Source organism: Pogoniulus pusillus, chromosome 25 (genome assembly GCF_015220805.1).
Source record: "Pogoniulus pusillus isolate bPogPus1 chromosome 25, bPogPus1.pri, whole genome shotgun sequence".
Classification (NCBI taxonomy): Eukaryota; Metazoa; Chordata; class Aves; order Piciformes; family Lybiidae; genus Pogoniulus; species Pogoniulus pusillus.
Genome location: NC_087288.1, coordinates 11,550,317 through 11,566,887, shown reverse-complemented (window position 1 = coordinate 11,566,887; position 16,571 = coordinate 11,550,317).

Here is a 16,571-nt window from a genome sequence, read left to right as displayed (position 1 = left end):
CCTCTGGAGATCATCTAGACCATCCTCTCTGCTGAATCAAGTTCACCTAGAGCAAGCTGAATAGGATTCATGTCCGGGTAGGTTTAGAATATATTGAGAGAAGAGGATTCTACAGCTTCTCTGGACTGCCTTGTCTAGTGCTAAGTCACCCTCAAAGTAAGTTTTTTCCTTAAGTTCAATGAGACTTCCTGTGTTGTAGTTGCCCTTTGTCCTATCCATGGGCACCACTGGAAAGACCCCAGACCCATCTTCTTGAAACCCTCTCTCTAGATTTTTATAAACATTGACAAGATCTCCTCTCAGTCTTCTATTCTCAAAGCTAAAGAGCCCCAGGTTGCTCAGCCTTTCTTTGCAAAACAGATACTCCAGTACCTGTTCATGCTATGTGTACATGATTACATTATAGATTTACTTGCCTTGAGGGTTTTCATTAAGAAGTGATGATAGAGCAAGGAATACATCCCTTATGGGTGCTCAAGGGGAGAAAAAGTTGTAACTCCCTCCTGAGGAGGAGAGGTAAGCAAAAACTAAAACACATAAGCAGCAGTCATGCAATCATAGAATCAACCAGGTTAGAAGAGACCTCCAAGATCATCCAGTCCAGCCTAGCACCCAGCCCTAGACAATCAACTAGACCATGGCAATAAGTGCCTCATCCAGGCTTTGCTTCAACACCTCCAGGGACAGTGACTCCACCACCTCCCTGGGCAGCCCATTCCAATGCCAATCACTCTCTCTGGCAACAACTTCCTCCTAACATCCAGCCTAGACCTCCCCTGGCACAGCCTGACACTGTGTCCCCTTGTTCTGTTGCTGCTTGCCTGGGAGAAGAGACCAACCCCACCTGACTACAACCTCCCTTCAGGTAGTTGTAGGCAAAGAGGTCTGCCCTGAGCCTCCTCTTCTGCAGGCTGCACACCTCCAGCTCCCTCAGCCTCTCCTCACAGGGCTGTGCTCCAGGCCCCTCACCAGCTTTGTTGCCCTCCTCTGGACATGTTCCAGTACCTCAACATCTCTCTTGAATTGAGGGGCCCAGAACTGGACACAGCACTCAAGCTGTGGCTTGACCAGTGTTAAGTCCAGGGGCAGAATAATCTTCCTCAATCTACTAGCCACACTGTTCATGATTCAGGCCAGGATGCCATTGGCTCTGCTGCCCACCTGGGCACACTGCTGCCTCCTGTCCAGCTACTATCTACCAGCACCCCGAGGTCTCTTTCTACCTGGCTGCTCTCCAGCCACTTTGTCCCCAGCCTGTAGTGCTGCTTGGGGTTGCTGTGGCCAAGGTGTAGAATCCTGCACTTGTCCTTGTTCAATCTCATCCCATTGGCCTCTGCCCACCCATCCAGCCTGTCCAGGTCCCTCTGCAGGGCTCTTCTACCCCACAGCAGATCCACACCTGCTCCTAGCTTGGTGTCATCTGCAAACTTACTGATGCTGGACTCAATCCCCTGCTCCTGATCATCAGTAAAGATATTGAACAGGACTGGGCCCACCATTGGTCCCTAGGGCACACCACCAGTGACAGCTGCCAACTGGATCTGGCACCATTCACCATCGTGCTCTGGGCCTGGCCCTCCAGCCAGTTCTTGACCCGTATCAGAGTGAATCTGTGCCAGCCATGAGTTGCCATCACGGTGCCTCATCAGAGTATGTAGGCTTTCTACGGCATCTCAAGTCCTCTGCCAGAGTGATTAGCAGAGATCTGAGTCAGACACCACTATGTACATGTCTCTCTACGATGGTGACATATTTCACCATACGTATGCAGCAACACAGCAGTTTTGAGGTGGGTACACTGCCTAGTCCGTAGTAATCACTTGCCTTGTGCTTATTGTCACCCTTAATGCAAAATGAAGGTCAGAGCTGGAGGAGATGTGGTTAGGTTACCTGGGACAGGTCAGGCATTGTCTCTGTCAGAAGACCTGGTGTTTTTATTTGTTCTGAGGGAAAAAAGCTAAGTATTTTATCAGGTGCAACATGGACATTTCACTCTGGCTGTAGTGGCTACTAAAACACTTCCCATACAACCCCTATGAGCAATCTTCACAACTGGAGATACAGGATAACTTTGTCACCAAAAAATAGAGCATGCAATTTGGAGAGTGCCTTGTCTCTGACTGCCCTGTGAAATGCTACCTGTCAGGCTGTGGCATGTCTGTGGCAACAGCTGGTCAGGTTCAGACACTGATCTGAACCTTGATCCAAGTGGCCAGACTGAGGTGATGTCTCTTTTCTGGCCCCTCAATTCAAGAGAGCTGTTGAGGTACTGGAACATGTCCAGAGGAGGGCAACAAAGCTGGTGAGGGGCCTGGAGCACAGCCCTGTGAGGAGAGGCTGAGGGAGCTGGGGGTGTGCAGCCAGCAGAAGAGGAAGCTCAGGGCAGACCTCACTGCTGTCTACAACTACCTGAAGGGAGGCTGTAGCCAGGTGGGGGTTGGCCTCTTCTCCCAGGCAAGCAGCAACAGAACAAGGCGACACAGTGTCAAGCTGTGCCAGGGGAGGTCTAGGCTGAATATTAGGAAGAATTTCTTGCCAGAGAGAGTGATTGGCATTGGAATGGGCTGCCCAGGGAGGTGGTGGAGTCGCTGTTCCTGGAGGTGATGGAGAAAAGCCTGGGTGAGGCACTTAGTGCCATGGTCTGGTTGATTGGCTATGGCTGGGTGCTAGGTTGGCCTGGATGAGCTTGGAGGTCTCTTCCAACCTGGTTGATTCTATGATTCTATAATTATTTTTAGTAGCTCTTGTTCCAAGTGCCCAGGCAGAGGTCATGTATCTTTTAATTGTTTTTTATTAATGGTTTTTAATAACATGTTTGCTCTCTGGCCTACAAAACTGTCTCTTCTGAAGGCCTTCCTTAGCTGTTCTGTCAGTCCATATGGTGCTGCTGACTGGCTCCAGATGGTAATTGCATGCATAAGAGTAGGGCAGGACAGAAACCTAATAGGCAGGGTAAGGAGAACCTGCTGTGTGCCATGATAGGATTGCATACAAAAGCTTGATGTTGTCTGAAGAGACAGCACTTGAGATACTGTCTGCTACTCCTGTTATTACACTCCAGAATGAATCAAGGGCTGAAGAAGAGATGGTTAATTATTTATGACATATGCATAAAAGGGATCATGCAAAGGGAAGCATGCAGGAACATGCAAAGGCCTGTTTCATCATTTTCCAGTCTGGCGAGGCTATTTGGCTCATATTAACTAGTTCTTCCTCTTTTACCTCTAAGTTTCAATTTTACCACCAAACTCCTTCCCTCTGGCATTGGTCAAACCAGCAGAAAACTCATATTTCTGCTCTGCTTGCTTAATTAGTATCTCCAAACTTGGGGTTTATTTTACCTGCCTGCTCCAGCATGTCTCAGGCTTTAATTGCAAGGTCCCTGAGGAAAGGCTCATTATGGGCTAACGTTTTTCAAATGGCACAGCTTTTCCTAGAGTCACAGAATCAACCAGGTTGGAAGAGACCTCTAAGATCATCCAGTCCAGCCTAGCACCCAGCCCTAGCCAGTCAACTAGGCCGTGGCACTAAGTGTCCCAGCCAGGCTTTGCTTCAACACCTCCAGGGACAGTGACTCCACCACCTCCCTGGGCAGCCCATTCCAATGCCAATCACTCTCTCTGGCAACAACTTCCTCCTAACATCCAGCGTAGACCTCCCCTGGCACAACTTGAGACTGTGTCCCCTTTTTCTGTTGCTGGTTGCCTGGCAGAAGAGACCAACCCCACCTGGCTACAGCCTCCCTTCAGGTAGTTGTAGGCAATGAGGTCTGCCCTGAGCCTCCTCTTCTGCAGGCTGCACACCCCCAGCTCCCTCAGCCTGTGCTCACAGGGCTGTGCTCCAGGCCCCTCACCGGCTTTGTTGCCCTTCTCTGGACATGTTCCAATACCTCAATATCTCTCTTGAATTGAGGGGCCCAGAACTGGACACAGCACTCAAGGTGTGGCCTGACCAGTGCTGAGTACAGAGGCACAGTAACCTCCTAGCTTGGTGTCATCTGCAAACTAACTGATGCTGAACTCAATCTCCTGATCTAGATCTTCAATAGAGACCTTTTGGAAGATGCTGGCTCATCAGCTCAAATTGCACAGTGGTCACAACTCAAGTTTCCACTGAAAATACTGATCACATTGCCTCATTTTTATATGTCAAAAAGCTATCCTCTTGTCTCACATTGCAGTGTGGTGTACTGACTCTCCCTGGGTGGGGGGGAGCATACTTCCTGGAGGACCTGGGGAATTGTATCAGGATGTGAGATGCAGCCAATGAGACAGCACAGTTCCATGCTACATCTAACACTATGTGAAATGCCTCAGTCTTTGGTGAAGCTTGGATCAGATGGGAACAGTGATAAAATTCAGGCCAGTCCCCTGCACTTCTGAGGTCTATCTCAACTGTGGCTGCCTCCTGTGGATCCATCATGTGGCCTTAAAGTGCCTTGCCCATTATGTGAGGAGTGTCCACAGGCCCGTGAAAAGCCCAGAACCCCCAGGTCCTTTTCTTCAGGGCTGCTCTTAGTCATTCCCCACCCAGCCTGGAGTTGTGCTTGGGATTTGCTGAAGAACAGCTCCTGCCTTTCTTTCAACCAATTCCCAGTAAGACAAGTGTCAAGAAAAGCCTGGATGAGGCACTTAGTGCCGTGGTCTGGTTGATTGGCTAGGGCTGGGTGCTAGGTTGGACTGGACGAGCAACCTGGCTGATTCTATGATTCTATCTCCATGCCAGTGAAGGAGTTGTGTATCTGACTCTTGATTCTTTTTTAACTAGTTGTTGTGCTCTTGATTGTATTCCTTTTTTAGACAAAATTCCCACCATCCCTTTCTCTGTAGTGTGATAGGAAGTTATCAATGAGCATGTTGTCATTGTTTGTATTCAGAAGAGCAGGCTTTGGCAGTTCTGGAGACAGTACATTAGGTAGACTTTATCTTTCTTCAGTTGATACATGGAGAGAAAACTGAGTATATCCCCACAGTGCTTTCTTTTCAGTTTGGAGGTGTTAGAAGGGCCAGGCCAAGGCTAGCTTGGACCCGTCTTCTTTGAATGCTTCTGGAGGGCCTCATAGTTGAGCTGGTAAATGTGCCAGTTTGAGACTAACTGGAATATTTTAGTGAGAGAAATGGGATTATAGGCTGTGAAAAGGAAACAATGGTGATGTCTGCTGCACTCATAGGCTTGCTGAGATGTGTAAAAACAAGAACACAAACACAGATAAGACACAGTGTGTGTGTCTCTGTTGCAGCTCTAAATACTGTAAGTATCTGCTTGTATATTGTGCTAAGGTGTGAATATAAAGCTTCATTCCTTAATTTCCAGCTCAGCTGAGTGTAGTCTGTGTGATTTCACAAGAGTGGGGGGGTGGGGAACTCCTAAAGCATCACAGTAAGAAAAGCTGACTTCAACAGGAGAGCCAGAAGCTTGGAAGTGACATTCCCCAGTCCTGATTCCAAAGCAGGCAGTGCTGCCGTCCTCCCTGAGCATCCAGGAGGGGTGTCTGTATGTTACCATTAGTTTTCTACTTGGAGAGCATGCATTGTTTGTTGATATTTTAAAGCAGATCAAGCTATGGCCTTGATGACAGGCATCGTGTGAGATGCATACCTGAACACAGTTTCAGAGAGGCTGGGCTGGCAAATCACATCATGAATTCTGTGGTAGTCATCAAAGACTGACAGCTTTTAGAAGGGAGCCAACTCACTCTCATCTACCTGAAGGTACTAAGAGAGCAGCTAGGGGAGAAAAAGTGAATTTTCATTATGGCAGATGTCATGGCTTGGAATTGTGCCAGGAATTCTTCCCTCTTGAGTTGGCCTGAGCAGATGTTACTGGGAGCCAAGATCTGCTAGATGTGTGAATGCTTTTTTGCTCTTCCTAGTGTTTATATTGGAACATATGCCTCTAGTGTGCATATTGAACAGGTCACTTGCAAGTCCAAGTGAAAACAACCAGAGGCAAACGAATAGGAGATGCAACATATTCCTCATCCTTGGTGGCATCCTGTTTGTCTGAGCCCTGAAGAGAAGGCTCAAAGTCTCCTGTATACCTGACGAGTGGTTAATTTGACAGATTTGGAACCCTGTGTGTTTAAGAGACTCAAAGCCCCCAGACACAGCACTTGTTATTTCAGGAACTCATGGGATGAACATCTGAAGTTAAGTGATTTATTTTTTCCCAACAGGGGATTTTGGCAAGAAATCCTCTTGTTTAAAATGTGGTGTTTTACCAGTAGTTTGCATCAAAAGGCTCTACCCTGGCCTCAATTATAGTCCTTAGATATAGGACTTTTATTTTGCTTAGGTGAACAAGTGTTGTGAAATGTCTTTGTGAATCAAATCTAATCGAGTTGATATTCTCCAGCTGGTGCCTGGAAACCTGCCCAGAGCAGGGGAGGGCTGTGCAAGAGGCAAGGAGTGATGACAACCTGCCAAAGGAGACTCAAAGAAGGTGGAGCAGTGAACTGGCCCCAGCACATAAAGATTTCTGTGCTTTTCTTCTCTGAAATGCCTGAGCTCCAGGACACACTGGGTGTGTGATTTAACTCCAGCAAGCCCGAGGCAGTTTCAATTTGTGCAACAGCTCAGTACGTGAGAGGCCTATCTCTCTCTGATCTCAGAGCTGTTCAGAGAACAGACTCTCCTGTAGCTCTCTCCAACATCCAGATGGGCATCTGCCCAGTGCTAGGTGTGGATGTGTATAGCATCTTTTCAAGCTATGTTTTTGTGGGGGTTTGAAATGAGCACCAGAGGGCTTCATAAAGAATTAAGGAGAAACAATTAGCATTCAAAGGACAAAGTGAACAGAAGGAAAGGAAGTGTTCCTGCATTGTAATTATGGACACACGAGGGTGACTCATGTCTAGGCTTGGAGTAACATATACAAAGGGGTCTTAGGCACAGGGATATGCAGCCCTGTCAGCCTGTGTGCTCTGACAGGGATCGTTAATATGGTTGCAGTAGCATCTTGGAGCAGAACTCCCATCCCCAGCCTCAGTGCAAGCACAGGAGACCAACACAGAATCACAGAATGGTTTAGGTTGGAAGAGGCCTCAAGGATCATCCAGGTCCAAGCCCCTGCTATAAGCAGGGACACCTCCTACTGGAACAGGTCACTCAAAGCCTCATCCATCCTGGCCTTGGACACCTCCAGGGAGGGAGGAGCCACAACCCCCCTGGGCAACCTGTGCCAGTGTCTCACCTGGTGGAGTTGCCATCCCTGAAGGTGTTCAAGGAAAGCCTGGATGAGGCACTTAGTGCCATGGTCTGGTTGATTGGATAGAGTTGGGTGCTAGATTGGACTGGATGAGCTTGGAGGTCTCTTCCAATCTGGTTGAATCTATGATTGTATCTCCATTCTAGTGAAGGAGTTCTGTGTCTGACTCTTGATGTTTTGCAAAGTTAAATGAGAGGCCTATATCAGCTCAGCCTTTCCTCACTGCAGACTAACAAATGAGTGTGTCCTCTAGATGAGTGTCATACTCATGTGCCATGGTGTGCAGGGGTCTCAGGTCCTCTGGGGACGGGCCCAGAGCCCTGCAGTGCATGAGGCTGGAGGAGGATTATTGCCCTTCAGTAATGAATGCAGAGAGCCTGATGTGAGCCAGAGCAGAATGTAGGTCAGCCTTGCATCAGGTGCAAAGTGTGTACTTTGTGTGTGCACCTGCCTTTTAAAAACAGTCAGCAAGTTTGATGACAGTGCAGCACGGTGGCCTCAGCAGGGAGACAAACAGTATAATGGGTGTTTATCATAGGGACTGTAATTATGCCTGCAGGTCCCATGCTGTCTGAGTCCTAGTGTGGCAAGCATTTTAAGAGAGGTGACAAAAGATCATCCCTGTCCTGAAGAAATTAGAATCTAATTTAAAACATCCCAGGAGGGTGAGACAAATGGGGATGATGTAAAGAACTTAGGCTGAGGCAAAAAGTGGGGTGAGTTTGATCACAGATAAGGCTGCTAACTGGAGGCTGCTGCTGAGCCAAGGGGGCTCGCTGGCACCTTGCATGCACAACGTTGATCATGCCAGTGGAAACTGGGAAGGGAGTGTGGGGACAAAGGCTCTGTGGTGTTGCAGGATTTGAGTCAAGGAGGGGAGAGGTGGGCTGCAGCTATATAGATGTGTGTGTGTGATAGATATATATATACACACCTTATAGTGGCCTTCCAGTATTTGAAGGGGACCTACATGAAAGCTGGGAAAGGACTATTGGACTATTGACAAGGTCTTGTAATGGCAGAACAAGAAGTAATGGGTTTCAACTGGCAGAGGGGAGATTCAGACTGGATGTTGGAAAGGGTTCTTTGCAGTGAGGGTGGTGAGACACTGGCACAGGTTGCCCAGGGAGGTTGCAGATCAAAAATCATATTCGGTGATTCTGTGCTCCGCAACCTCCCTGGAGGTGTTCAAGGCCAAGCTGGATGAGGCCTTGAGTGACCTGTCCTAGTGGGAGGTGTCCCTGCCTATGGCAGGGGGTTGGAACTGAATGATCCTTGAGGTCCCCTGCAAGCGAAACCGTTCTGTGATTCCGAAGAGGAAGGAGAAGGCTCACTGACTAACGGCTGATGGAGGATGAGGGCACCCCGCTTCCCCTGCGAATAGCCAAGACCAGCGGCTCCGCTTCAGCAGGCGCTCCCTCCCGCTCCTCCCGTGTCCCCGTGGTTGGCCGGGTCACGGAGCACGGCTCCCGCAGCACGGCTCCGCTCTCCCGAGGCCAGCGCCGGTGCCCGTGCCCGCCGCGCGGTGTCACTGCCGGCCGGGAGGCCGCCGCGGCGCAACCCGGGCCGAGCGCCCGCAGATCCAGGCTGCTGCTCTCCCCAGCCCCCATTCCCTGCAGATCCCATGGGCGGGGGTACGCATGCTGCGGCAGAGCTGCCGGGAAGGGGCACTCCGCTTGTTTCCATACCGCAGGCTACTCTCGCCCGTCCTGTGCTGCCCCCGGGGCTGGAGGGAGCGGAGGCGATGAGCGGCTCCGGGGACTGTCCCCCGTCGGGGGTCGGCAGGGAGCGCTGCCAGCGGTATCGCTTGGTGTGGGGCCCCAGCAGCTCCACTGAGGGCAGCCAAAAGCGGCTGTTCCGCTTGCTCTGTCATTTGCTCGTTGTGTTATTGATCTTAAACATGTGTGTCCTGGGTGACTTCAAGGCAGCTTCCACCTGGCCAGTCTCCAGCGGCCACGAATTCACCCTCGGCAGCGGCAGCCTCACCTGCTGCACCTTTCCCGTGCAGAGGACTCTGCACGGGCCTCGTATTTCTCCTGATGAGGGCAGCTTAGGCGTTCCTCAGGTTGCCCGATGGCAATTTTTCACACTGCATGTCATGAATTTCTGCTTGCAGATTGGGCTTCTCAGAGGAGGCTCAGGAGTGGCCTCATTGCTATCTGCAACTACCTGAAGGGAGGCTGTAGCCAGGTGGGGTTGGGCTTTTCTGCCAGGCAACCAGCAACAGAACAAGAGGACACAGTCTCAAGTTGTGCCAGGGAATGTCTAGGCTGGATGTTAGGAGGAAGTTGTTGTCAGAGAGAGTGATTGGCATTGGAATGGACTGCCCAGGGATAGAATCACAGAATCTGTGATTCATAAAATCACATAGAATCAACCAGATTGGAAGAGACCTCCACGCTCATCCAGTCCAACCTAGCACCCAGCCCTAGCCAATCAACCAGACCATGGCACTAAGTGCCCATCCAGGCTTTGCTTCAACACTTCCAGGGACAGCAACTCCACCACCTCCCTGGGCAGCCCATTCCAATGCCAATCACTCCCTCTGGCAAGAACTGCCTCCTAATATCCAGCTGATTGTAGAAAGGAGTCCAGGGCAGTTAGCGTTGTTCTAGCACTTCTTGGATCCTTTTCAGCTCCCAGGCAAGACACATTTCCCTTTGTATTTAAGTTTACAGAACCAGCCTTCTGCAGGATGTTTATTTTCTGAGTTCTGTTTGGGATGCTAGCCAGAGGGAAAAGGGAGATCTCTCAGTCCCCCAGCAATCTCTGTGTTATTAACCTGCTCACCAAGGAGAGACAACTTTTCCTTTCTTGCCAGAAGCCTGTGCAGCAGAGTTGTTGCATATGAGTTCTTCTTCCTAAGGAGCAGCCTCATCTGATCCAGCGCCTTTTCTCTCATGATGCTCAAAGGGCTGTATTTAAACATGATACATTTTCAAGCAACCTTAATTCTCCTTTGAGCAGCTTTCCCTGCTTTGTCTGGGTTCAAAATTTGCTTTGATAGTTAAAGGGCACAACATTTAATGTTTCTTTATGATGTTTGAAATTTCCCACAGAAATCCATTTCCTCCTTCAGCCTGAAGAGGTTACCAGATCTAATCATTGAATCAGTTAGGATTGGAAGGGACCACAAGGATCATCTAGTTCCAACCTCCCTGCCATGGGCAGGGACACCCTACCCTAGATCAGGCTGCCCACAGCCTCATCCAGCCTAGCCTTAAACACCTCCAGGGATGAGGCCTCAACCACCTCCCTGGGCAACCCATTCCAGCCTCTCACCACTCTCATGCTCAACACCTTCCTCCTCACTGCCAGTCTGACTCTCCCCACCTCCAGCTTTGCTCCATTCCTCCCAGTTCTGTCACTCTCTGATTAGCCTAAAAAGTCCCTCCCCTGCTTTTTTGTAGGCCCCCTTCAGATCCTGGAAGGCCACAATAAGGTCACCTGGGAGCCTCCTCTTCTGCAGACTGAACAGCCACAACTCTTTCAGTCTGTCCTCATAGCAGAGGTCCTGTATTCCTCTGCCCTTCTCTGGACATTGTCCAGCATCTCCACATCCCTCTTGTAACAGGGACAGGCAAGAATTTCATACAGTGAGGCATGTACTGAACAAGAGAATCTCAGTAGAGTTGTGCCCATATGACTCCCTCACTCAGGGAAGCTCTGGAAGGAAGAGCCCAGTGTTCCCTGGGCATACTTGATCCCCTCATGTTATTTGTATTTCTGTGCACAAGTATTTTGGCCTATGTGTTCAAAGCATTTTGGAAGGAGTAGACCAATGCTGGGGGTTGGGGAGCAGGACTGGTAGATGATCAACTGCAACCAGTGTTGCTTTGGTGTGGCAAACAGTTCCCCCAGCAAGGAGCAAAACATATGAGCTCCTTCCTTAAGCTTCCTAGGAGGTTTACTCTATGTGTAAACCTTTGGCAGGGGGGTAGGAGGCCTCAGTTTAAAAGGCTCCCTGCCAGATACAGGTATGAGTGCAGGTGATAAGAGCTGCAGCAATAAAGGCTGCTGTCATCACTTCTGTCTGTAAGTTTGTGGTTTTCCCAAAGTGCCACTGTAGAATTACAGAATTCCGTGAGAGTTTTGCTTTTGGGCTAAACAACTTGGTCTGAGCAGTGTGGTCTGGCTTCATCTATGTCCCTGAACAACCTGATCCGATCTCTCACTGAACCTGTTGTGAGCAAGACCCTGGGCCGAGATCTCCTGAGGTCCCTTCCTGAATTACCCCTGACCCTGTTTCCATTCCTGGAAGGCTTGGAATTTGCCATGCAGACATGGCTCAGACAGTCTCTGTGTGCAATGCCCAAGAGGACACACACTCACCCCTTGCCTGCCTCCTCCTTTGAGCAGCTGGTAGGTGATGTCATCCCATTTGCTTACCTAAGAGAGGCATCATTAATGAGTAAGTAAGTTATATAATGCTGCTTGCTGCTAGTGCAAATTGAGGCACAGCCCAGTTAAGCAGGCTCAGGGCAATGAGGGCACACTTTGCCTGGTGGACTGTGGGGAAAATTGCTGCTGCAGTCTAGCAGGCTGGATTACATGAGATCAGAGGATTGAGCAATGCTGCACTTACTTCCTACTCCTTTCATGGCAGAACGGGACAGAGCTTCTTAGTCTTCCGTAGGGGAGCTCAGTAAAGAACTCTTTACACTAAAAAGACTACTGGGAGGGCAAATGCAGACTCAGCTTTAAAATACAAAGTAAATACGTTTGCCACTAGCTGTAAGATCACTTTTTCTCTCTGTGTGGCTTTCTGTACCACTTGTGCCTTTGCACCATGGAGCTGCCATAGCACATAAGCCTACACAGTAGGGGGATATGGCTCTCATAGCAATAGCAGAAGTGCTCTGTAGGCTTGAGGGAAAAATCTGAAGTCTAAGGGAACTTGAGTCTAGAAGTCTTATACCTGTCATAGCTAAGGCCCAAGTCTGACTCTCTCCTGGCAAAGCTGGCAGTCTGTGGCTTGGACAGATTCAGTCTGATATGAGTCAAGAACTGGCTGGAGGGCCAGTCCCAGAGAGTGGTGGTGCATGGTGCCACATCCAGTTGGCAGCTGTGCCCCAGGGATCAGTGCTGGGCTCGGTCCTGTTCAATATCTTTACTGATGATCTGGACCAGGGGGTTAAGTCCAGCATCAGTAAGTTTGCAGATGACACCAAGCTAGGAGCAGATCCACCAAGCTAGTGGATCTGTTGGAGGGTAGGAGAACCCTGCAGAGGGCCCGGGACAGTCTGGATGGGTGGGCAGAGACTAATGGGATGAGAATTTAAGGTTAAGTGCAGGGTTCTACACTTTGGCCACAACAACCCCAAGCAGCACTACAGGCTGGGGACAAAGTGGCTGGAGAGCAGCCAGGCAAAAAGGGACCTGGAGTGCTGGGAGATAGTAGCTGAAGTTGAGGTAGCAGTGTGCCCAGGTGGGCAGCAGAGCCAATGGCATCCTGGCCTGCATCAGGAACAGTGTGGCTAGTAGATTGAGGGAGATTATTCTGCCCCTGGACTCAGCACTGCTCAGGCCACACCTTGAGTGCTGTGTCCAGTTCTGGGCCCCTCAATTCAAGAGAGATGTTGAGGTACTGGAAGGTGTCCACAGGAGGGCGCCAAAGCTGTTGAGAGGCCTGGAGCACAGCCCTGGGAGGAGAGGCTGAGGGAGCTGGGGGTGTGCAGCCTGCAGAAGAGGAGGCTCAGGGCAGAGCTCATAGCTGTCTGCAACTACCTGAAGGGAGGCTGTAGCCAAGTGGGGTTGGTGTCCTCTGCCAGGCAACCAGCAACAGATCAAGGGGGCAGAGTCTCAAGTTGTGCCAGGGGAGGTCTAGGCTGGCTGTTAGGAGGAAGTTGTTGCCAGAGAGAGTGATTGGCATTGGAATGGGCTGCCCAGGGAGGTGGTGGAGTTGCTGTTTTTGGAGGTGTTGAAGCAAAGCCTGGCTGGGGCACTTAGTGCCATGGTCTGGTTGATTGTCTAGGGCTGGGTGCTAGGTTGGACTGGCTGATCTTGGAGGTCTCTTCCAACCTGGTCGATTCTATCACATGTGACTGAAAAGATGTTGTTCCTGCCCAGCTTAACCTATGTGACATTGGTTTGCTCACGTTGCTAATAAAGATCTCATTTGGATTACCACACAGGCCCATGTGGTCAGGGAGGAAGGAAAGGCAAACCTGCAGCCCACTGGTAGGCTCATTTCTTAGCAGCTCACTAACAAGGTTCTCACCTCTGCGTAAGCTATCGAACAACATTTTAGAGTGCCCTTCTCTGTAAGGAGAGATATCAGAACCTTGGAAGAGAAGAAAGCAGAATTGGTGAACCACATAAATATTACTGATTTCCAGAGTTTTGAAATGTTACCTGAACAAGCTGTCAGCATGCCTTAGGTGACTGGAGAAAGGCAGAGGGGCAGCCTCCAATGAGGTTCAGGGCAGCACAGTCTGTTCCTCTGCTGATCCTCAGATCCCCTTGGTGGGAATCTAGCAACTGTGAACAATAAGTGAGTCTCAGCTGCTGGTGTGGAGAGCCAGTGGTGCCAGCTGTAAGTCAGAGGATCACTGCTGGGCACACAGCTGGGTGCAGGATGCAGGATGCTCTGAGATGGATGTGACACGATAATCCCTTCTGTCAAAGCAGCAAGTGCTAAGCTGCAAGCTCTGAAGAGAGGAATTAGTCTTGGAGCCTGTGTCATGAGGGCATCTGTTTTATGCTGATGGGATCTAGCAAAGGGATAAGGGGAGAGAAATAACTCTGAGCCACGTGAACTCTCTCAGGTTTTCCCAGGAAAGGAGGGGCTGAAAGCACTGTAGAGGATCGCCTGCATCAGCCAGCTTCATCCTGCCAAGTGGCAGATGGCAAGAGAGGGTTTTCATCCTCACAGCATCTGCTAAGCACTACATCTTTCCTGTAATTTAGGCTAAGGAGAAAGGATTCCCAGTTCACCTGTGTGTAAATCACACCCCAAGAGACACACAGCTGGTTGTTATCGTAGCCTGACACTTCACTCTCAGCCTGATGTCGACACAACCATGACTGGCAGTATACTTTTGTGTTTTGAATCACAAGTTCCTTTATGACTGGGGACCAACACTGCTGACACTGGAGCCTTCTGGGCACAATACCAAAGAAAGCAGGAGCACACCTCTGTACCTCAAGTTGGAGCCCACTGAGATTGAGATGCAGTAGCTCACTTACCCTGTGTGGAGAGGATGGGCTTTGGACCACCTAGGGCAACCTGACTGATTCTGGAATCCATTCCTGGGCACTGTCCTTTACTCCATCTGCCCAGGGAGAGCTGCTCTGTCCTTGGTTTGGTTTCTATACATTTTTGGACATCCTGAAGGTTTGCATATGCTTCTGTGTCCAGCTTGTGTGAGGGTGACTGAAATTGCATGCAGTTTAAAATGATTTGCTACAACACAAACCAAACTAACTGCAGGGTCATTGTGCTATGTACCATTTTTATCCATGTTCTTCTGCACCAGGAAAGGCTGCTCTCCTGGGTCTTGCCTTGTTCTTACTCAGGAAGAGACATCAGCACTCCTGGCAGCTCACCTTCCTTGCAGACATCCCACACTCCACTGGAGTGCATGGACCACGGCAGCTCTTTTGTTTGACAGGTGTTTTCCTTCCAGAGGCATTTCTGATTGCAGACGAAAGGCACTGATTTCTAGAGTAATCTCACTCCTTGAGAAATAACAGCTTTTCAACTCTCTGGACCTTCACTAGAGTCACAGGCAGCAATGGATGGAGTTGCTTTCCACTCAGAGGTGTTGTGCCTTTGACTCCCTGGTCAGCCCATCGCAGTGACTCATTGCCCCTCCCTCTGCTTTTCACACCTCCACACATCTGCCTGTGCTTTTAGCATTGCGCCCCAGTGAGAATAACTGTTTACTCAGTGAAGGCAGTATGACCCGTGCCTCCAAAATCTTTTGCTTGGGTGGTCCTGCTGGTTTTGAATGGCACTAGAATCTCCTAAATTATGTGAAACCGTTTTGACTGTCAGAAACACTGTAAAGCCATAAATGCAACAGTTACTTCAGGAGGTGTGGTCATGGATCTGGAATTTACATCCCTGTGGCTGCACCCCTCTTTGCCCAGCTTGTACTGCATCCTGTTACACTGCAGCGCTTGGACCCTGGGCTAGTATGTCCTTTGCATTGCTCTGGGACTGTTGTTGTGGCTTCCAGGTGACAGCTCCCTCATAAAGGCGAGGGACTGACAAGACAGCTTTCACTTAACTCATGCATTGGAGGGACTAGGGCTCACAGGCCAGATTGGTCTGCTGGAGATTCTTGTGGGAGGGATGCAGATAACTCTCACGGTGCCCACAGCCCTCTCACAGGCCCTAGTAAATTGGTGCTGGGCTATCCTGTCTGGCAGGAGGCAGCTGCATCTGTGCATATGATCTCTTTCTGAGCAGATGGGTTCATTATCCCAAGCCCAGCTCTTAATATGAAGCAAGGCAGTGGCACTGGCTCCAATAGTTTCAGCTGCCTGTGGCAGAGATGAGATCTCCTCTCAGGACTGGCGCCTGCTGTATCTGCCTTGCTGCCAGTATGCCCAGTGAAAGGAGGGCTTCCCACGAGTGTGCTTCTGAAGGCACCCACACACTCACACGGGGAAAAGCCTCACTAGGTGCCTCCTCTCTTTTTGAGCAGTTTTTACCATCTCTTGCTTCAGAGCCACGATCTTCCTCTTTTCAAGGTTCCTAACTGCACACTTGCTAAACTCAGATTGGTTGATTCTATGATTCTGTTTTAAAGCACTGACTGTGTGTCTGCAGACCCATGCACAGGCATGACAGCTGGTAATAGAAGGCAACAGGAGCTCTCGATTCCCTGCTTTCTGTTGCTTTCAGACACCTCTTAACAGATCTGCTCCATGAGCCAATGCAGTGTAGTCTGCAGTGATGAGGCTGCACTCTGTCATTTGGATTTCTTTGGTCTTTTTTTCACTGATCTGAAAGATTAATTCCCTGCCTCCTGTGCCTTGCTCTTATTCAATTCCTGCAGTACAACTCTTGACTCTTGTATTGTCCAAAATACAGTTTACCCAGTGCTATGAGATCTCTTTCCTCAGCCCTAAGCCCAACCAACAGGACAGCTAAATGTGAGGAATCAGTTTCCATAACCATTGTGTATGTGGATTGCCTTTTCCTAGACCTGCCCATCATTGAATCGATCCAAACAATGCTAGGAGAGCACAAACACATTTTCCTGCTGTCACTCAATATAGATTCCAGGACTCCATATTTCTGAGCTATGAGGTAAGCAACATGCCAGAGGCCAGCTGAGCACAGGCTGTCATCCCTCACATCACACCTCACTTGCTACACACACTGGCTGACCACTGCCAAAACATTATCCCAG